Source organism: Daucus carota, chromosome 5 (genome assembly GCF_001625215.2).
Source record: "Daucus carota subsp. sativus chromosome 5, DH1 v3.0, whole genome shotgun sequence".
Taxonomy (NCBI): domain Eukaryota; kingdom Viridiplantae; phylum Streptophyta; class Magnoliopsida; order Apiales; family Apiaceae; genus Daucus; species Daucus carota.
Window position 1 is genome coordinate 22,704,152 of NC_030385.2, and position 8,527 is coordinate 22,712,678.

Sequence of the window (8,527 nt, forward strand, 5' to 3'; positions counted from 1 at the left end):
TTCGGTTGTTTAAAATGAGAATCAACTTTTAGTTTCATTCTTGACTCGATTGAGCCCGGAAACAACTTGTTGCTTCATTATTGGCTAGATTGAAGTTGGAAACAACTTGTAGCTTCATTCCCGACTCGTTTGAAGTTGAAAACAACTTGTAGCTTCATTTTCGGTTGTTTAAAATTAGAATCAACTTGTAGTTTCACTCTTGACTCGTTTATGCATGTAAACAACTTGTTGATTCATTATTTGTGACAGTCCGAGAATCCGGGGGTCTGGATTCTGACGTCACCACATAAAACCCATTTTTAAACACTTTTGAAATCCTGTAAATTTTTTTCTAAAGATAATGAAATCAAAGAATTTAAAACCTGAAAGATTTTTAATAAAAGATCTGAAAGAGAAAATTAATCAAATGATTTTAAAACCTGAATCTCAAACTTGAAAGCCATAATAGGAGAATTTCAAGAGAACATTTAAACTTTAATAAATGATTCGAAAGAGAACATTTAAACCCCCTAAAAGCAACAGGATCGCATCCAGGTTACAGTATTGAAATTAGAATCTACCACTATTATTACACAACACCTCTTACCAAATCAGATCATCTTCGATAAGAAGAATCACTGTCAACTGTTCCAGCTTGCACCAACCTCATCAACTTTTCTGAACACTCCTCGACCACTGGATCCTCAACTCTGTCTCCTCGCCTAGCATTAGCCTTACTCATAATCTCAATCAATCATCTCATCTTTAAGCCTTTCTGAAATGGTTAGAAAGGAATAGCAAGGGTGAGCAACAATGCTCAGCAAGTAATAATAAACAATGATAATTCTGAAATGATATAAAAGAAATTCACGAGTTCAAGATATAAAAGGATTCAACCTGAGTTCATGAGTTCATGGTATTGTATAGAATGATTTACAATACCTTGCAGCATTTAAACTGAGAAATTCAATCTTTCCAAAGAATTATTGAATTGGACTATCACATTTTAATTAAAACCAAGGTTAGGCAGCTGATCAGTTCCGCACTAACCCCGAGCAGGCCCCGCCATGCTCTATCACTGGATCCAAGGCACTCATTGGCCTAACATGACCACGAATCTGGTCCACAGGTTTATATAAAAACAATAATCCAATTCTCTAATTCAATTCAACAAACCAACGTATATCAATAGAACAAAATCACAATCATTTATCAATAACAGAAAAATTTCAAATCAAACTTGACAATCAACTTTTTATAAACCAGAGTCCATCCTTTCATAAATCATAGTTCAGGAAATCCTTAACTATTCAGTATCCTCCATTATCGGCTAAGCAACTGAATTTAGCCTGCTAAACCAGCATGACAATGGCGGGTTGAATAATCAAGAAGATCCCAAGTCATTCTAGGTTCTAACCATCACTGAGCAACACATGCTTCAATGACGATCTGAACTTCGAATTAATTTGTAAAGATAGAATTATCTGAATTTTTGAGGATTAGAAAAGGATGGATAAAATATTTACACTTTCAAATATGAAAAAGAGAGGAACGAATATTTGCAACACATACGAAAAGAATGGATCAGAATAATTGCAAGATATCCAAGAGAAGGGTATAGGATACTTGCCTTAAATCTGACTCCAGTCTCACATCTCAATCTCATCTTTCCACTTTCACAATCTATGCCTCTCATAGTCTCTAGACCATCTCTGGCTATACTCTATCTACCGTACATCTTCGCTTCGCTTACTCGATTCATCCCTTATTCGCTTTGCAATACCATTTCGACTTCCTGATGTCTTCGAGCGTACACGTCTCGTCTAAGTCCTTTACAAGAATAAGATAATACTATAGTCACTAAACAATATATCGCATATACATATCACGTATACCGATACCCACTTATATACCCCCTTTAAACTTATCACATATCACTTAACACGTAATCATGCTTGGACTCTACCATATAGTCAAGTCGTATTCCACATAACATATTACCAATCACTTATCATATGAATCCTATCGAAAATCCGACATCATCTCGTCTATTTATTAGACTATCCACCTGTTATCCTATCTCAATCAACCATCAACCAACCAAATCCCATCATTATAATCCATATCTTCTTATTCAATATCAATCAACTCACGACACTATGTCATCCAAATCTTTTATCACATGTATATAATATCATGAATAAACACGTATATCACTTAATCATCAATTAATAGCAGTCAAATAACATATAATCACATTGTGCAACAATTATTCACGTTCTCAACTCCATCATATTATTATGTCATATTAAAATAGACTTTATAAGCTTCTGTCTCTCTTTCGTTTCACTTGATTCCGACTTACGGATCAAAAGTTATGCTCAAAACAGTTTTCTCACTCTCCTATCGGCACATAACACATCTAACCAATAGCAGACAACACACAACACATAAGGTTTCCCATCCCAATTGATCTTAAATCAAGTCTTGGGTTAAAAATGATTTTTCGGGAATTTTCTGGAATTTTTAAACATTTTTCGGAATTAAAATCGATAAAAGAATCACTTTTCAGATAAATAATCAAGTCCCAAATACTTGAAATTGGACTTGGAATCATTCATAAACAATTGTCGAGCCTTGAACATAATTTAGAAAAATATTCCAAAGCTCGAAACTATTTTTCGGAATTTTTAAATCAAAAAGGATAATTAAATCCAATTAATTAATCAATTAAAATCAATTAATAATTAATTAAAATAATTAATCAATTAATATTTAAATTAATTGACCAATTATATAATTAATTACTAATTAAAATTAATTAATAAATCAATTTAGATTTATTTTTGAAATAAAGAAATAATTAAAAACTATTTTTGGAATTTAAAATAATAAAATAAAACAATTTTAGAAAATTAAATCAAAAGGTTTATTTTGTAAACTTTTGAAAGTTTTGTCCAGGGTTTAAAGTGTAACCTTTTTAAAGGTTCAGGGTCTGTTTTGCAAAGTTTCAAACCTGGGTGTTAACACTTCACCACCTTTAAAAGTCTGGGGGCCAAACAGCAATTTCGCTGCCGCCGCCCCCTGGACTCGCCGGAAAACACCGCCCAGGCCACCACCTTCTTCCAAACTCTCCAGAATTCAAGTATACACTACCAGGAACTCGAATCCACCATCAGAATTAGCAAAGGGTGTGTGGTTCGTCCGGAAAAACACGGAGAAGTCTCGCCGCCGGCGAGTTTTCCCCGAGTTCCGGCAATCGATACCGTTATCCTTTGACGAATTTGAAGGCGTCAACAAGCTCCTTGCAACATGAACTTTCTAATGGTATAACCAAGAACAGCCCAGAATCAATAACAAAGAAACGCCCAAATTCGATTAAAAACATTCATATCCTTCAAGAACACCACTAAATAATCAAACCCCTCTTTCTATATGATTCCGAACTCCAAATTCAACATATAATATACCAAAACGACGAGAAAAGCACGTACTACAACATGGAATCATCAAAACAATCAAATAACCACGTTTGTAAAAATTCACTATTTAAATCATAATAATTCGAATTTTAAAGCTTCAATTACTCCCTACCTGTGAATCTCATGTTGTTTTTGATGATTGATTTGGGTTCTACTCTTCGATATCTTCGATTTGACTATTTGCACGCTTGATTCTGACTTCAATAACACCTTCAAATCTTCGTTTGATTATGAAGAACACGAAGAACGCAGCTCGGTTTCTCTCGGTATTCGTGCAGAGAAACTGGTGAAATGATTTTACGGGTGAAAATAAGCTCTAGAAAGGTCTATTTATATTCACGAATAATTGGTACCCCTTTGGATCGTTTATGACATGAAAATACGTATTTAGTAGCTTTATATTAATAAAGCAGGGTCCCATCGGTACTGGTTTTCGAGATAATCATCAAAACGGGGCTTTTTAACTCAATTATTGGTCTGCGGGTCCCATTGTAATTATGCCAAGATAAAGATGAATAAAATATCTCGTTTCACGTTTATCGAGACAAACTGGATAATTATCAACAATTAAAATAGCCGAAAAACTCCGCCGGACCGACTCCGGGGAAAACCGTACTCCGGATCGAAAAAGTCAAAACACGAAAAATGTCCGGAATATTCAAATTAGGCTAAAGGTGAGTTTTGTTGAAACTTCTGGGAAGAAAATTTGCTACCTCGTTACGAGTGGACGGTTTTACGGAAGTCAAATAATTAATAAATAAATATAAATATACACAATTAAATCCGTAAATCGATTATAAAATCATATAACATTCCATAAATCGATATGAAAATATCCAAATAAACTATATTTTCTCCTGAGCATATAGAAATTGAAATCTCTCAAATACGAACACATATGAGCAGTTAACGCAATAAACCAGATAATATAAAATCCACAAAATTCATTTATTAATCATATAATACTCATAATTAACCATAATTAATTAACCAACAAATCCACCAATACCACTTACTCACATCACACATATATTCACATAATAATCATCTAGAATTTTCGAAGCAATATATGAAAATCAGTTTTGAAAATACAATTATTTATCAATAACACAATAACCCGGGGTTTAAATATAAAACCTTGAAAACTCATTAAACTGGAATAAATATTAAATCTTATTCCTTTCTTTTTAAGAAAATCATTTTTAATACTAATAAAAATATTTTTAAAAATCCGGGTCATTACAATCTACCCTCCTTATCGGGATTCCGTCCTCGGAATCAGAAAAAGAAGGAGGACGCATAATCTGAAAAATCCATATTAATCCACATAACAAGTATAATCACATACACACTATTCACATAATTACATCAATATTCTACTAGAGACAACAATAATATCTAGACGAATAGATTTATAATAATCAAATCTGAATTTAATAGTATGGGATATTACATTCTACCCCCCTTATAAGGATTCCGCCCTCGGAATCCGCAAAGAGAACTCAAACGTATCACTTATAAGATTCCACTATACGCTTCGTAATAACGTATCATCATTCACCCTTGATCGGCCTTGGCATACCTTTAGCTTTAAAGAAATTGGAGAATCAACTTTCACAATTGCAAAATTCATTTCCCAAGAATCAATCTTTGGAAATTTCAGAGGAACAAGATATTTTCAAGGTAGATCACCTTTGAATAAAGGAGTGACTGAGAGATCTACATGATCAACGAACTTGGTGTTGCGTGTCCACATTAGACACTACTAAAGGTTGTTAACCTTCTTGTAATCACAACACACACAAGTGATGGCGTCCCATCCAACTCCTATCACACAGACAGGTATACCTTGTGTCCCCTATAAATAGGGTTGTTCATCCCAATCAAATTGAAGAAATGTCAAGGAATATCAACGAATGTCAAAGAATCTCGAGAATATCAAAGAACATCAAGGGATATCCAGGATGATGAAAGAATATCAAGGACTGTCAAGAAATGTCAAACAATATCAAGGAACATCACTGTCTCTTCACAACAAACCTTTATCACACATCTTTGCTTTCCAACTTATACCAATAATCAATATCAATGTCATTTGAGAAATTGAAGATCTCATTTATCAAAACTTTTGTAAAAAAAATATCATGATAATATCTCACTGATGAGAAAACAATCAAAAGAATCTTTAGTTGAAGAGAGGTACTGCCAAGGTCTTCTCAAATTCCCACTCTACTTTACGAAATCGTTATTCGATTTATATCATCCTTTCAACGTTCTCGATAATCAATCGATTTGACTCGTAATAGCCTCGTAAGATGTCATCGTAGACGTTGTCGTCCGTAATAACTCTGGCCCATGTAGTTTGCATTCTTCTACTTTATCCCAGTTGCCCTTGAAATCCATAGCACAACACGTAGCATATCTTCGATTTTCTGAATTGTCGCCCTGTGGGTTATGGGCCCACCTTGTCCCGCTTACTTAAAGCGTCGTCGTCGAGGACTAACGTTCTAACTTACTCGTAGACATCATCTCTAACAACTGGACTCAATTCCACGTACTCTCTATCATTCACTTCTCACCTATCAACCAATCTCTCCTTCTAATCCAATACAACTCATACTCTACACTTACTCTTCATATCTCACAAAACAATATACCTTTCCAAATATCCAACATGGTCAACATACTATGAACCATGCATTTATATCATCCTCAAATCAATACAATAATCCAGTTTCAAATATGCAGTATAGTCAGAATACTATGACTCTGCATTTTCACCATTCTCAATTCAATCATTCACTATCAAACTCTTCTATATTGGTCTAATACTGACCTTTCCCACAATTCACCATCTCAATTAATCAACATACTAGAAATCATATGTCTAAACTTAAGAATCCTAATCTCTTTAAGTATCCACACTTAACTTGATCATCTAACTAGACCCTAGTCTTCTCTCACATTTCTAGACTATTCCTAGGTAGTCTGACCATACCTCTATGTGAGGTTACATCACATTCTCCTCTTTAAAACCTAAAACTATCATCTAATTTCAAATACATATAACCTGTTGCTCTGATACCAACTGTGACAGTCCGAGAATCCGGGGGTCTGGATTCTGACGTCACCACATAAAACCCATTTTTAAACACTTTTGAAATCCTGTAAATTTTTTTTCTAAAGATAATGAAATCAAAGAATTTAAAACCTGAAAGATTTTTAATAAAAGATCTGAAAGAGAAAATTAATCAAATGATTTTAAAACCTGAATCTCAAACTTGAAAGCCATAATAGGAGAATTTCAAGAGAACATTTAAACTTTAATAAATGATTCGAAAGAGAACATTTAAACCCCCTAAAAGCAACAGGATCGCATCCAGGTTACAGTATTGAAATTAGAATCTACCACTATTATTACACAACACCTCTTACCAAATCAGATCATCTTCGATAAGAAGAATCACTGTCAACTGTTCCAGCTTGCACCAACCTCATCAACTTTTCTGAACACTCCTCGACCACTGGATCCTCAACTCTGTCTCCTCGCCTAGCATTAGCCTTACTCATAATCTCAATCAATCATCTCATCTTTAAGCCTTTCTGAAATGGTTAGAAAGGAATAGCAAGGGTGAGCAACAATGCTCAGCAAGTAATAATAAACAATGATAATTCTGAAATGATATAACAGAAATTCACGAGTTCAAGATATAAAAGGATTCAACCTGAGTTCATGAGTTCATGGTATTGTATAGAATGATTTACAATACCTTGCAGCATTTAAACTGAGAAATTCAATCTTTCCAAAGAATTATTGAATTGGACTATCACATTTTAATTAAAACCAAGGTTAGGCAGCTGATCAGTTCCGCACTAACCCCGAGCAGGCCCCGCCATGCTCTATCACTGGATCCAAGGCACTCATTGGCCTAACATGACCACGAATCTGGTCCACAGGTTTATATAAAAACAATAATCCAATTCTCTAATTCAATTCAACAAACCAACGTATATCAATAGAACAAAATCACAATCATTTATCAATAACAGAAAAATTTCAAATCAAACTTGACAATCAACTTTTTATAAACCAGAGTCCATCCTTTCATAAATCATAGTTCAGGAAATCCTTAACTATTCAGTATCCTCCATTATCGGCTAAGCAACTGAATTTAGCCTGCTAAACCAGCATGACAATGGCGGGTTGAATAATCAAGAAGATCCCAAGTCATTCTAGGTTCTAACCATCACTGAGCAACACATGCTTCAATGACGATCTGAACTTCGAATTAATTTGTAAAGATAGAATTATCTGAATTTTTGAGGATTAGAAAAGGATGGATAAAATATTTACACTTTCAAATATGAAAAAGAGAGGAACGAATATTTGCAACACATACGAAAAGAATGGATCAGAATAATTGCAAGATATCCAAGAGAAGGGTATAGGATACTTGCCTTAAATCTGACTCCAGTCTCACATCTCAATCTCATCTTTCCACTTTCACAATCTATGCCTCTCATAGTCTCTAGACCATCTCTGGCTATACTCTATCTACCGTACATCTTCGCTTCGCTTACTCGATTCATCCCTTATTCGCTTTGCAATACCATTTCGACTTCCTGATGTCTTCGAGCGTACACGTCTCGTCTAAGTCCTTTACAAGAATAAGATAATACTATAGTCACTAAACAATATATCGCATATACATATCACGTATACCGATACCCACTTATATACCCCCTTTAAACTTATCACATATCACTTAACACGTAATCATGCTTGGACTCTACCATATAGTCAAGTCGTATTCCACATAACATATTACCAATCACTTATCATATGAATCCTATCGAAAATCCGACATCATCTCGTCTATTTATTAGACTATCCACCTGTTATCCTATCTCAATCAACCATCAACCAACCAAATCCCATCATTATAATCCATATCTTCTTATTCAATATCAATCAACTCACGACACTATGTCATCCAAATCTTTTATCACATGTATATAATATCATGAATAAACACGTATATCACTTAATCATCAATTAATAGCAG

The 8,527-nt window shown here is 34.2% G+C and overlaps 2 long non-coding RNA genes across 2 annotated transcripts; both read right to left on the reverse strand.

The window, feature by feature from the left end:
- Nucleotides 1-453: 453 nt before the first annotated feature.
- LOC135152960 (uncharacterized) lies at nt 454-2,217 on the reverse strand. The gene is made up of 2 exons (XR_010292328.1): nt 1,610-2,217; nt 454-754 (listed from the first exon to the last, which is right to left on the reverse strand). It is a non-coding gene; the product is annotated as an uncharacterized LOC135152960 (long non-coding RNA).
- A 4,546-nt stretch (nt 2,218-6,763) lies between these two features.
- On the reverse strand, nt 6,764-8,527 carry LOC135152954 (uncharacterized). Its single transcript, XR_010292320.1, has 2 exons — nt 7,920-8,527; nt 6,764-7,064 (listed from the first exon to the last, which is right to left on the reverse strand). It is a non-coding gene; the product is annotated as an uncharacterized LOC135152954 (long non-coding RNA).